A 14,583-nucleotide genomic window follows, 5' to 3' on the forward strand; every position below is an offset into this window, starting at 1 on the left:
CTGTTCTCACCAGCAGGCAGCGCCTGACCTCTACAAGAGGACCATTTTCCTCAGCCTGATCAGCAGATGTAGCTGTTCCAGATTGAGTAGCCATGGCAACAGGCTCCCTCAGTGACAATGCGCCTTGCTCTTTCTGGACACAGAACACAGCTTTTGGCTTGGTTCCACTCGAATCCTGAGGCACAATTCCTTTTAGCTGCTTTAATTTCTCACACTCTGAGATTAGATGGCCCTTTCCCTGACAGAAATAACATTTTCTGGTGTATTTTGAGTCTCTCTCATCTTGTTTTGGTTTTCCCTCCAAAATCTGAGGTCTTGGTTTCATGTCTGAGGGCTTCCCTTCACCATGGGCCCCTCCCCCTTGCTGGCTTTTCCCTGGTCCCTGAGAGTACTTGCTGTAGGTTTCTTTGGGTTTACCTACAGATTTCCCCTCACCCAAGGGCTTTCTTATTTGGGAAATAAAATCTGCGATCTCGGCTGCTTCTGCCACAGATTTCGGTTTCTTTTCTAGCTCCTTTTGCTTAGCCTCAAACTCAGCCCTGATCTGTAAACTTTCTTCCTCAGCCCTAGCTTTTATCTCTTTTACTTTTTCTTCAGTCTTATCTCTGATTTCTTTTAACTTAATGTCTTTTTGCTGATTATATTTTTCAAAATCTTGCTCACTTTGTCTGACCTGAGCCTCATACTTTTCTCTTTCCGAAATTTCTTCAACTGATAAATTGTTATTTTTCTTATTTAGGAATGTTAATTTTAATTGTGCCATTCTCATTCTGTGTTCCAGTTCTATCAAGTCTTTAAGCTGCTGGTAGGTCTCTGTCCCCTCCTGAGATAGCCATTTCTCAAGCAGCCTCACCAATTGAGCCCCCACTTGGGTAAAAGTCTGCTCTGGTTTCTTTGTGAGGGACCTGAATCTTTGCCTCAGCTGTTCCGCATTTATCCCATGTCTTGCAAACACCAGTTTTTTAAACTCTGCAAAATCTCTCATCAGTTCCTGTGGCATCTCTGAATAAACCTCAGCCAGGCTACCACTGATTAAAGATCGCATGATGGTCATCTTCTCAGTTTCCCTCACTGAGAAGTCCACAAACGCTCTTTCCACTAAGGAAAAGAACACCTCAGGACAATCTCCCTTGTGGTACACAGGGAATTTCTTCAGGTCAGCTTTAGACAATTGGCCTCCCTCAGAATCCCTATTGTTATTATTGTTCTGGTTCATCATTTCCAATTTCCTTAATTCAAACGCCATCCTTTCTTTTTCCAGAGCAATTTTCTCTCTCTCTAATCTTTCTTCTCTTTCCAATCTCTCTATTTCAAATTGCCTTTTTTCTCTCTCTAATCTTTCTTCTCTTTCCCTTTCCTCCATTTCAAATTGCCTCATCCTCAGTTCATGCTGTTGGGCTAGGAGCAATTTTCTGAGTTCTGGGTTCTGCTCTCCTGTGCTGTCACCTTGCACTGAGCCAAATTCATCCTCAGAACCTTGGTCAACCTGGGGGTCTTTCACTTCACCCATTTCTGCCATTTGGCTTCGAGTCAAGGGCATACTCCCCCCCAGAACAGGCTGCTTTAAAAAGTCAAGCCTCAAAATAAAACGACCACTTTTTTTTTCTTTTGCCTCAGAACCAGCTTTCCCTATAGATTGCTGCTGTCCTTCAGCACTACTTGCAACTGTAGCCAGCCGGAGTCTACCCCCCTCTGCTGGGCCTCTCAGCAGGCAGGCTAGATCACTGTTACTTTACAGTTTTGCCTCAGCTTTTTCCCGCCAAAACAGGCTGCCTCAGAGCACCCTAATCTAGTCCCCAATCTGAGGTTACACGTTCTTCTACTAGTGCACCCCCCCGTGAGGCACACCTAGAAGATTACCTACGCGCTCTCAGATTGTCCCTGACTAGACCCCCGTTGCTCTGGGCACACTTGCCAAGGCTTTGCTGGACCACTGGACAACTGGACCAGTCGTATCCCACACGCTGGACACCAATCAATGTGACAAACCCAGACCTACTGGGATCTGCCACACGTTAACTAAGCTGCCACCAACCATTCCCTATAAGAAGTCACACAGACCAGGGATGGATTTTTAAACAAATAAAAGAACAAGGTTTATTTAAATCACACACAGGGAAAATAAAATGATCAGGTGAATAAGATATAGTAACGTGGTTTAATCTCATTCATACATGCATACAGTTTGGTTCACACAGAACCCTTAACTTGAAGCACAGACCCTGAACCTATCAGTTCTGGCTAACCATACAGACACCTGAACCTATCAGGTTGGTACTCTGACACACAGTAGTACCCTGTCTGACACACAGACTCCCACACCAGCTTCTTCTTCCCAGCTGCTGCTTCTTCACATCCCAGCGTCTCCTGAACTTCACCACACAGGCTTCACATATATATACAGTACAGCCCCTCCTCCTGATGTCCCGCCTTCCACTCCCCATAGGATGGAACTTTCCCTCCAAACCCATGACAGACAGGTAACATCAGTGCTGTATGTAACACCCCCCATTTCCAATGGGTCTTGGGGGTTTGGTTGATTTTTGTGTGTTTTTTTTTTCCCATTTCCAATGGGTCTTGGGGGTTTGTTTTTTGCCATTTTCTCCCCGTTTCCAATGAGTCTTGGGGGTTTGGTTGCTTTTTGGGGGGGTTCCCCATTTTCAATGGGTCTTGGGGAGTTGTTTGTTTTTGGCTCCCCCATTTCTGATGGGTCTTGGGAGGTTGGGTTGCTTTGGGGGGGTTCCCCATTTCCGATGGGTCCTGCATGCTTCCCTTGCTTTTTCCTACATTTTCTCTGTATTTCCGACCTGTCCCCTTTGTTCTCTGTGCATTTCTGATCTGCTCCGTTTGTTTTCTGTGCATTTTCAATGGGTCTTGCACACGTGATTGCTTCCCCCCCCCCTTCGGCCGGAAGGGATTAATCACGCTTCCAATGAGTCTTGCAGTGAATTTTTTGTGTTTTTTCTTCTTTGATTGGAATGGATTAATTGCATTTCAATGCATTAGTATGGGAAATGGTGCTTCAATTTACGACCATTTTGAGTTACGTCAATCTTCTGGAACGGATTATGGTCATAAGTCAAGGCAACACTGTATTTTTATCCTTTCCGGCACTGTAAGTACTGTTTTTTCAAGTGTAATTATTATAAAGTCAATGTACAGTTGCCAATGTAGTTAAGGAATGGAAGGTTACCATCTTATCTCCCTCACAGAAAGTAGTAGTGGAGATGATATGAGGAAAAAGAGGTGATAGCTTTAGGTAATCTGTACCATTGCATGCTCAAGATTGCATGCATTTTGCATTTGTTCATTCTTAAGCCTTTTCTTTCCTGTTCTTTCATCAGTCCCTGATTTTAAAAAACAAAACAAATTTGCTCAGTTTCCCCAACATGTATGAATTTCGACTAGCAGAAACATGCTTTTGCTTGGTATATTCTGGCATATGCACACTTTATTTATTTTATTAGATTTATACCCCGCCCATCTACACTGGGTCTATTCATTTCTGTATTGAGCAGAGAAGGCCATTGCAAAATTCAGAAAACTGCACCCAAAGAGTGATGCAGTTCAGATTTGTATTAGTCTGCCATAGTTCTGTACAAATCCTTTCAATCCACAATAACCGCTTGCCTATGATGGATGGGAGTTGTAGTCCACAATTTTTAAGGACACGAGGGTAAGGAAACACTCTGCTCTAAAATGCTCACACTCTACAGAAGGGCACGGCATGCACTATAATCCATCTCACTTCTGCTTTCTTCAAATGCAATGTTGATTTTAGCTGAAATGTAATCTGCAATACACTAGAGCAAGAATAATATCCACTGGAGTATCAGGGATTAGTTCATTAATGGGTGCAAGCAACTACCATGCATCAGCATAACATTAAGAGCTAACTGATTTCCCAGCGTAAACCACTTACCCATCAAGCATTTGCGGATCATCTCAAGACCCAAGTCATAGCAAGAGATGGCAGTGTTAAAAATACATTTTTCATTTATTCTAACAGTATTATTGAATGTGCTAGGCTGCAGACAATTAAAAAGAGAGAGAGAGGCTGTCTTTTTTCCTCCTGCTTATTTACTCCTTCTGGGCACACACAATTATTTATAGACAATAAGTTTCTGTTCTTAGTTATGCTGAGGCACTTCTACAAAGTGTCCAGGGCCGACATGCAATTACCTCGTCATCAACTTGCTCTAAGCAATTGGTAAGTCCAGGAATGAATAAAGGAGATCTCCCAAGGAGATTTCTCGCACCAATGTGTCTGCTTCAAACCCCAAAGGTTGCAGAGCAGGCCTAAGACTTTTGCTACGGGAGGCAGAGGAAAAGCTTTAGTCTTTAGTCATGTGCTTTTTGTCTGGGACATGCAAACTATGTCATTTCTTTTTAAAAACATAGGCCAAGCACAATTCTCTTCCATGTCAATATGCAACAAACCACAGAACACACTTGTGCTCATGACTCTCCAAACCATAATCCTTTAGTGTTGCAGAAGCAAGCCAGGTGATAGTCGAATCTTATTTCAGGGCCAATTACGGGATGTCCTCAGACGAGAGAATTCCTGATGGGACGTCTGGTTGTCCCAGAGGGAGGTTGTTACATCACCCATACTTTGCCAATTAGCCTGCTTATGTTTTGTGATTGGACAGTGAAGAGATCAGTCAGGCTTCATCTGCAAGTATGACTGGATAGTGAGTCGGGAAGATCTGAAGATCTGCCTGCATCCCATCTTTGAAACACTAATTGCTTTCAACTGCTAATAATGGGCTATCTGTAATAGTCTCCTGGGGTTAGGGGACATATATATGCTACCTACCAGGATATGCATGGAAACTATTCCTAACTTCCTTGTAACTTTATCCCAAAGCTCACATTAAAATACAGCAGTTAGTCTTTAAGGTGACGCAACATTTTTGCTTCTTGTTCTTTTCCTTTTGTTTTGTGTTGCTGCTGCTGCTGTTGTCTGATACCTCCTCTTTGTAACCTCTTTTCATGTCATCACAAATCCTTTCCTAATTCAAAGAACCCCTCCTGTCAAAGCTCTGGATCAAATTGCTTCTTCTCAGCATACAGCTGACAATGAGAATATTCTCTCCTGGGAAGAGATGGCTCAGGACTGGGACCGGCAAGCCACCTCCCTTGCAATTTTGGGCTGAGCTCCAGGCCACGAACTGGCGCTGCTTATCTGTGGTAAATAGATGCAACATACTTTTTTGTTCTCGCCGTTCGACTACTTTAAACACACAGTTTTTGTCAGATTGGGGAAGCTGAGCACAGACAGGCATGGCTAGTCTCTGGATAGGAGGCCATCAGGGAAGGGCAGAGGTCTCCAGGAAGGAAAGGAGGGGAGGGGAAGGCGTCCTGAAATCCAGCTGTTGCCCATCACAGGTGACATTATTGGGCTGGAAAGAGCCAAGGATCTGATCTAAGGCAGCTTCCTATATTCCTGTTTCTTTTTTTAAGAAAAACACCAAATACACACATACCTAAGTACATCGCCCCTTCAATCCTTTCCTACCTGGTGTATGAATATTTCATCAGGAGTCACATAACTTTTCCTTGTCTTCTGAACAGCTCGGCTCTTCTCCTTTCCTCCTCCCCCCCTCCACCTCACCACCCCCCCCCCGCCAGCCACTTTCCATTTTATATTTGCTCACTTGACAACTTGTCACTAGCCCGTCACTGCCACACGGGCTGTCCTTGAAACCTGACCTCTGCAGCTTGTTGCGCCCAGTGGTCATGACGTCCTTGTCTCACTCCAACCACTTTTGACAGGAGACATGCCGATTTGAACAGCACGGCCTGGCACCGGGGACACCCTGGGATTACACAGGTAAACCAAAGTATTCCGTGTTGTCTCCTAGCTAACAACAGAGGGAAGGAGGGGGGGAGAGGAGGAAAACATGACATCTGAAAATAGCAGGTCTTAGATTCACATATTCAAAAGATTCCATCATGCTTTTTACAAGCAGATTTCCCCCTTGGCACTACAGGGCAAATGATCCAACAATATATTTTACATGCAAAGTGGAATGACACGGGGGAGGAGGGAGAAGATGCCCTATTTTGTGCTGGGAGAACTGGTGTTGTTTTTAAAACACATTTGAAAGCTGGACCAGCCTTTGATTTTTTTTAAGTGTAAATTTATCACCAAGTCTTAATTAAATCCATTTCAATTACATCCTAATCAAAAGAATTGTTGCCTTTTTATTTATTTATTCTTTTTTTAAATCCAACTCCGTTTTCCTAGGGAAATATGTTATTTTTATCCTCAATATTGCAATATACCTGTGCACAGAGAGTGTTTTAGTTGTAGAGAAAGGGAACGCTTCCTTTTAAAATGACATGTTTTTACTCTTTTTGAAGTGTCAGCGTAGAGGAAGAACGTGAAGTATTTTGACTGAAATAAATGCTTTCACGGAAAATAGCAACCCTAGAGATTATTCCGATACTTGAAGAACTTCATACTGTTTTAAGCAGGTGACAGTAAAGCCATTGACGGGAGAGGGAGGTGTTGTTCCCAGACATGTACAGCCAGAAAAGGAAAGTTGTGTATTAGAGAGAAACTTAAAAACGCTACAGAAGGACAGAATTCTTTTGCAAAATCTTTTCAATCAATACGCATCTGCTGCAAACCCACGTGATATTTTTCTAGGCAAACATTTCACACTTGCAGTAACTAGCATTTGTCCTAAATCTAAAAAACAGTCTAGAGCAGCAATCCGGACCCATATTGGACAGATATGTCAGACTAAAGCTCCCATCATCCTAAACCAGCTTTGCTGTGAGTGATGGGAGGTGTCATCCAAAATATTTGGAGGAAAGTTGGTTGGAGAAGGCTGTCCTAAAACAAATGAATATTTTAGCACAAGGGGAAAGGGTTCTAAAGCCCTCTAAAATGGGAAGTGAGGGCTTCCCACTGCTAAAGTGGGAAGCCCTCACTGAACCTATTGTTGTGCTTTTTTCAGGTAAATCAAAGAAATGTCCCCTAGTTTGGCAGTGCCATAATACATAATGCCTTTTCAGTGGTTTTTCAACACACCTTACAAAAATGGCTTTCATTTGCCCTCAATGACAACATTGTTCACAGTGACTAGGTGGGATCAGACACATGAGTAAAATTCCTAAGAACGAGGGAGCAGGAATGGGAGGAAGGTCCCCATTTGAGTTGGAGACTTGAACCTGGACATCTCAGTTCTTTGCTCTAACCACTACACAACACATAATTTCCAGACTCGCTTCTGGCATTACACTCGCCTTGTTCCTCAGATACCCTGAACCAAATGAGCGCTAGCTTATCCTTCTTGCTGGAGCAAATAGACTAGAGGATTGCTCAGCCTTGTGAAATTCATGTGTCAATAATTCACTTAATGTTCTTAAATAAGTGGATCACCTATGTGGCACAAAGGCGTTTCATTTTCCATTAAAAATTAAAAGAGAGACATTACTCTAATGAGCCTCATGCAGGCCGTGTTAATGATGTTCAATATGACATTCGCTTTTAATAGTATGCGGAATACACCCATCTACTTTTGTAGTCAATTATAAATGCATGTGTTTTGCACGTATGTGTTTATTTCCACCATTTCACATCAAGAATTACACGAGCCAGTACATACAAGTGTACAGGAAGACCTTAACCTATTTCATTTTATGCTGTTCATTAAGTAAAAATACTTCGCTCTGGAGATTTATCACATTAATTAGCTCCGAAATTACTCATAGCAATTAAGTATATTGTTCTTAAACTCTTCAGAGATTATTGAAATACTTTTGTTGCTTCTGTAGGGAAGCATAAATAATAGGCGCAAATGTTGCTTCCTAGGGGCAGGGAGGGGAGAAACCCACTATCTCCATAGCCTTTAAATCTTCTAATCTTGCCGCGGCTAGGAACTTTGCACCCATCCTGCTGAAGGAAACTCTTTCACAAATGGAAGATCTGGCTGTAAGATAACAAAGCGCCCCAAAAACCTATGGAATGAGAGCTCCCAAGCAGCCTCACCAAGATGCTGATAATTTGGCATTTGCTCTTCCATGGATACAGGGATTTGTTAACCGGCAGCACTTCAAGGTGCTCTGCGTCACACCTTATGCCTCTGTATATGAACACGGTAGGCTAATGTGTAACTGCTTCAGAGCGCTGATCCGACTAGCCCAGATTTTGTGATCAGGCTGGTGTGGAGAAGCCACTGTGCAAGATGACAGAAAGGGCAGCGACAAGCTCCAATGGTGGCTGACTAAGGATTCTTACACTGCTGCCTCCAGAATCCAAGCTATTCTCTCCATATAAAGGTAAAGGTTCCCCTTGACATTTTTAGTCCAGCCCTGTCCGACTCTAGGGGGCGGTGCTCATCCCGCTTTTCAAGCCGTAGAGCCAGCACTTGTTCAAAGACAGTTTCCATTGTCATGTGGCCAGCATGACTAGGGAACACTGTTTTACCTTCCCACCGAGGTGGTACCTATCTACCCGCATTTACATGCTTTCAAACTGCTGGGTTGGCAAGGAGCTGGGACAACACAACAGGAGCTCACTCCGTCGAGTGGGTTCGATCTTACAACTGCTGGTCTTCTGACCCTGCAGCACAGAGGCTTCTGCGGTTTAGCCTGCAGCACCACCATATAGGAAGACTTAAACTAGGGATGGGTAGAGGTCACATGCAACTCCAACATCTGCTTTTGAAGTCCATCAGGTGTCCACAGAGCACCTCAAGGCCCTGCTTTCAGCAGGGAAAAAATATGGATATTTCATTTCAATTGTTTGCCCAAAAAAGAGTGATTTTTCCGACCCAGGAGGCATCCAGGAGTAGTGGTTCTTAAATGCCGGGGGTGGGGGCACATTTAAATATCTCGAGGAATTTTAATCAAATATATCATTTATGTTACTTGTTTGCACTGGGGGATTTTAATGTTTATTTTTTTTCCATTTTAATCTATCCATTAGAGTGGAAAATCTCTTCTCCCTAAAACAACAGATGGACACTAATTTAGCAGAACTGAAGTAGGAGGTCAAGATCTTTCCAGATGACACGGAGACAAAGACTGGGAGGGGCAGAACCCTCCCAAATCCAAACAGACCCTTTTGGATCTAAAAGCACTGCGGGTCATCTATGCTATTAATCTCAGAAACTTGGTAGCAAGGTATTAAAAATCCTCAGTTTCAAACCTCAAAGCTGAACAGATTTTTAAAGTATATATGAACTGAGGTGCACGGCTTGAATTCCTCAAGCTTGACATCCCATCGGGCGGATGCGTCATGTCCCCTTTTTGTTGGCCTGTCTCGTCACACAGTGTAATGTGGCATTTCAGTGTAACAGGCTGAGACACGCCATGCCAATGCCATGTCAAGCTTGTGAATTTCAAAAAGACACAGTTCAATGGAAAACATGGGTTTCTAAGTGCCCTGGAGGTTTTAAAATCTTGGGAACACTCCTCCCCACCCGTATATTCATATATATCTGTGTGTGTGTATATACACACACACACACACACACACACACACACACACACAAACATATGCATATTAAAATACTATTTCTTGTTCAGCACTTTTGCTTCTGGATATTATGCAGCATTAACTTAGGGCAGTGGTGGTACTGCCTTTGTGTGTTTTTCTTTTGTTTGTGTGGGTACCCATGAAATAGGGACTGCGGATCCTATACACATTTAAGGTGCACAGCAGGGGAAATACAGCTTGATTTACTGTGATTTGTACCAGTGCTTAATTGCCTTTGCATGAGTGAAATTGCTGCAGCCATCCAGACAGGTTGCAGGAGGTCCCAGGATGTCCCCAGAAGGAGGGAAGAGCAAACCACTTCAGAATTATACTCTACCTAGAAAACCCTGGAAAAGGATACAATAAATCAGAATTGACTTGATGACACGTGATTATTATGGTATTTCTGTTAAATGCCTTATAAGCTGACAAGCCTCTTTTATGTCTTTCCCAATGAATGTCTATGAAGAAGGATGCCGGTCCCAGGTCCGTTGTTTCCTTAAGGTAAGAGGAACCCCAGAAAGAAAATCAAGGCTTCTAACTTCAGCAGGTCCAATGGCTCGTTTTCTAACCTCAGGATGCTCACGTTTCTGCACAGACCACAAAAAATGCCCCCTAATCCCTCCCCTGCCAAAAATTGGTATTTTAGGGTGTTCTTGAAGTTTCCAAAAGCTACCATTCATCCTTCCTTTCCTTCCCCCTCTCTTTTGCTGGGGATCTGTTCAACTTCATTTGCCTGAGAATTGGATGCAGAATTTTGGGCACACCTGTAGGTCCATTATTAAATATTTTAAATATTCCCGAAGGAAGAAGTGACCTTTCTTTCTCTATTGGGCAGCTCTGTTGTTACCTTCGTTTTTATTTTCAGTTCATTTAAACATTTCAGATCACTTCTCCTTCTCTTTGGAATGTCAGGGCTGTGAAATTAAAATGCAATAATAAAATGGCATCTAAATCCTTAATTCTGAGAACATTCACAAGTTGAAATGCGTAGATCAAAGAAGATATTGGTGAATGATGAGGTGAATATATCACATGGTTAGTCTTGTGACACCAGACATACACACATACGGCCATCGCCACCGCCCCGCCCCCCGAAACACATTGCTGAAATTCAGTGGCAAAATGTTCCAGCCAATTTTGGCAGCAAAGTTGACCATCCCAGGATTTTTTTGCAGTTTGGCAGCAAGCTGAACTCTCTTTAGAACAAAACATGTCCTGTTTGTTTTAAAGAAATATTTCCAATTTGCTACTGAAATTCATAAGCATGGTCGCATTGCAGTCCATGGTAGATTGCTGGGGAAGAATGAGCTCCTAGAACCAATGAAGGTTGCCCCACATGGCTTGGTAGGGGAGCCTCGAATAGTAAAATTTAGACCAGGGGTGTCCAACCTTTCACCTCCCCTGGGCCACATTAGAAGATGAAAATTTGGTTTGGACCGCACATACATTTGGTTTGGGCCACATGGGGGGAGCAGACCTAGCCATCCTCCGCAGCTCCACTCCAAGCACGCTTACTGGCAGCTGCGATCTCAGACAGCAGAGGCTGCCAGCTTCGACTCCTGTGGCCTTATGGGGCCGGGAGGGGGTCCACCTATTGACGGGGACAGCACAATGCAGTCACGCAGCTCCCCTGTCCCCTCCCCTCACACTCCTTCCTTCCTTCCCTCTTTCCCCCTCTACTGTTGTGACATGCCCTGGCCACATTCCAGGCGCAAGCGCCGGCAGTGTAACTTGAAACTTTGGAATTTCTTTAAAAATAAAAAATTGCACTGGGCCGCATTATGAGCTGACCTGGGTCGCATGTGGCCCTCGGGCCGCAGGTTGGACAAGCCTGCGCTAAAGGTTTCTTTGGGTATTGTTACGAAGGCTGGTTGTGGAGCAAGAGGTTGGGAGTTTACCACTGTGCCCTCAGGGAGGAAGAGCTGGCAGTTAACAATCAGGCTGAGGCTTCAACTGGTCAGGGTGGATCTTCCTGTTAGGTCAAGATGAGGGTTGAAGGTGGGCTTCATGACCTGTTAACAGCTATGGTGTCATAGTGGATAATGTGTCAGGCAGGAATTCAGGAGGCCTTGAGTGAGGAACCTAGAGGAGTGGAGAGGAGCTTAGAATATAACTTTATACTGAAAAGATTCAAGGCCCCCTTGTGCTAATAGTCAGCTACCCATTTTCTTTAAAACTGCTCCTGAAATTATTAATACCCGAGTGTCAATTAAGCTATTGATAGGCAAAATATGTCCTGTGACTGAGCATTTCACACTTCAGGGCACGAGTGATCCTCAGGGTTTGAGATCTGTGTCTGCTTTTCTACTGGAAGCAGGCTTTCGGGTCACGCTAAAGATTTCTTTGGGTATTGTTACGAAGGCTTCTTGGGAAGTCAGAAGTTGGGAGTTGGATTTTTCTTCAAAGAGGAAGGGCTGGCCAGTGTCGCCTTGGGCAAGCTCATGACATGCCAAGCAGAGATTAATAAAGTTGCTTTCTATGACTGCAGCTCCCACTATTCTCCCAACCTGCCTAGCCATTGCTCAGAATCCTTCAATGTCAGAATGAGGTCACAATCTGGTCTGTATCTCTGCAAACTGAGAGGCAGTTAACAGTCAGGCTGAGCCTTCAACTGGTCAGGGTGGATCTTCCTGTTAGGTCAAGGTGAGGGTTGAAGGTGGGCTTCATGACCTGTTAACAGCTATGGTGTCATAGTGGATAATGTGTCAGGCAGGAATTCAGGAGGCCTTGAGTGAGGAACCTAGAGGAGTGGAGCATAGAATATAACTTTATACTGAAAGGATTCAAGGCCCCCTTGTACTAATAGTCAGCTACCCATTTTCTTTAAAGATGCTCCTGAAATTATTAATACCCGAGTGTCAATTAAGCTATTGATAGGCAAAATATGTCCTGTGACTGAGCATTTCACACTTCAGGGCACGAGTGATCCTCAGGGTTTGAGATCTGTGTCTGCTTTTCTACTGGAAGCAGGCTTTCGGGTCACGCTAAAGATTTCTTTGGGTATTGTTACGAAGGCTTCTTGGGAAGTCAGAAGTTGGGAGTTGGATTTTTCTTCAAAGAGGAAGGGCTGGCCAGTGTCGCCTTGGGCAAGCTCATGACATGCCAAGCAGAGATTAATAAAGTTGCTTTCTATGACTGCAGCTCCCACTATTCTCCCAACCTGCCTAGCCATTGCTCAGAATCCTTCAATGTCAGAATGAGGTCACAATCTGGTCTGTATCTCTGCAAACTGAGAGGCAGTTAACAGTCAGGCTGAGCCTTCAACTGGTCAGGGTGGATCTTCCTGTTAGGTCAAGGTGAGGGTTGAAGGTGGGCTTCATGACCTGTTAACAGCTATGGTGTCATAGTGGATAATGTGTCAGGCAGGAATTCAGGAGGCCTTGAGTGAGGAACCTAGAGGAGTGGAGCTTAGAATATAACTTTATACTGAAAGGATTCAAGGCCCCCTTGTACTAATAGTCAGCTACCCATTTTCTTTAAAGATGCTCCTGAAATTATTAATACCTGAGTGTCAATTAAGCTATTGATAGGCAAAATATGTCCTGTGACTGAGGATTTCACACTTCAGGGCACGAGTGATCCTCAGGGTTTGGGATCTGTGTCTTTGCTTTTCTACTGGAAGTAGGCTTTTGGGTCATGCTAAAAGTTTCTTTGGGTATTGTCAAGAAGGCTGGTTGCGGAGCAAAGGTAGGGAGATTTCGCACTGTGCCTTCAGGGAGGAAGAGCTGGCCTGTGTCGCCTTGGGCAAGCTCATGACATGCCAAGCAGAGATTGATAAAGTTGCTTTCTTTGACTGCAGCTCCCACTATTCTCCCAACCTGCCTAGCCATTGCTCAGAATCCTTCAATGTCAGAATGAGGTCACAATCTGGTCTGTATCTCTGCAAACTGAGAGGCAGTTAACAGTCAGGCTGAGCCTTCAACTGGTCAGGGTGGATCTTCCTGTTAGGTCAAGGTGAGGGTTGAAGGTGGGCTTCATGACCTGTTAACAGCTATGGTGTCATAGTGGATAATGTGTCAGGCAGGAATTCAGGAGGCCTTGAGTGAGGAACCTAGAGGAGTGGAGCTTAGAATATAACTTTATACTGAAAGGATTCAAGGCCCCCTTGTACTAATAGTCAGCTACCCATTTTCTTTAAAGATGCTCCTGAAATTATTAATACCCGAGTGTCAATTAAGCTATTGATAGGCAAAATATGTCCTGTGACTGAGCATTTCACACTTCAGGGCACGAGTGATCCTCAGGGTTTGAGATCTGTGTCTGCTTTTCTACTGGAAGCAGGCTTTCGGGTCACGCTAAAGATTTCTTTGGGTATTGTTACGAAGGCTTCTTGGGAAGTCAGAAGTTGGGAGTTGGATTTTTCTTCAAAGAGGAAGGGCTGGCCAGTGTCGCCTTGGGCAAGCTCATGACATGCCAAGCAGAGATTAATAAAGTTGCTTTCTTTGACTGCAGCTCCCACTATTCTCCCAACCTGCCTAGCCATTGCTCAGAATCCTTCAATGTCAGAATGAGGTCACAATCTGGTCTGTATCTCTGCAAACTGAGAGGCAGTTAACAGTCAGGCTGAGCCTTCAACTGGTCAGGGTGGATCTTCCTGTTAGGTCAAGGTGAGGGTTGAAGGTGGGCTTCATGACCTGTTAACAGCTATGGTGTCATAGTGGATAATGTGTCAGGCAGGAATTCAGGAGGCCTTGAGTGAGGAACCTAGAGGAGTGGAGCATAGAATATAACTTTATACTGAAAGGATTCAAGGCCCCCTTGTACTAATAGTCAGCTACCCATTTTCTTTAAAGATGCTCCTGAAATTATTAATACCTGAGTGTCAATTAAGCTATTGATAGGCAAAATATGTCCTGTGACTGAGGATTTCACACTTCAGGGCACGAGTGATCCTCAGGGTTTGGGATCTGTGTTTTTGCTTTTCTACTGGAAGTAGGCTTTTGGGTCATGCTAAAAGTTTCTTTGGGTATTGTCAAGAAGGCTGGTTGCGGAGCAAAGGTAGGGAGATTTCGCACTGTGCCTTCAGGGAGGAAGAGTTGGCCTGTGTCGCCTTGGGCAAGCTCATGACATGCCAAGCAGAGATT

General features: G+C 44.1%; 1 long non-coding RNA gene across 1 annotated transcript in view; it reads left to right on the plus strand.

The window, feature by feature from the left end:
- The first annotated feature begins 5,676 nt into the window (after positions 1 to 5,676).
- LOC140702179 (uncharacterized) overlaps positions 5,677 to 14,583 on the plus strand; it is a 28,874-nt gene continuing 19,967 nt past the window's right edge. The window contains exon 1 of the long non-coding RNA XR_013538545.1: positions 5,677 to 5,836. This is a non-coding gene — a long non-coding RNA (uncharacterized LOC140702179). The remainder of the gene's footprint in view (positions 5,837 to 14,583) is intronic.

This window comes from Pogona vitticeps, chromosome 10 (genome assembly GCF_051106095.1).
Source record: "Pogona vitticeps strain Pit_001003342236 chromosome 10, PviZW2.1, whole genome shotgun sequence".
Taxonomy (NCBI): Eukaryota; Metazoa; Chordata; class Lepidosauria; order Squamata; family Agamidae; genus Pogona; species Pogona vitticeps.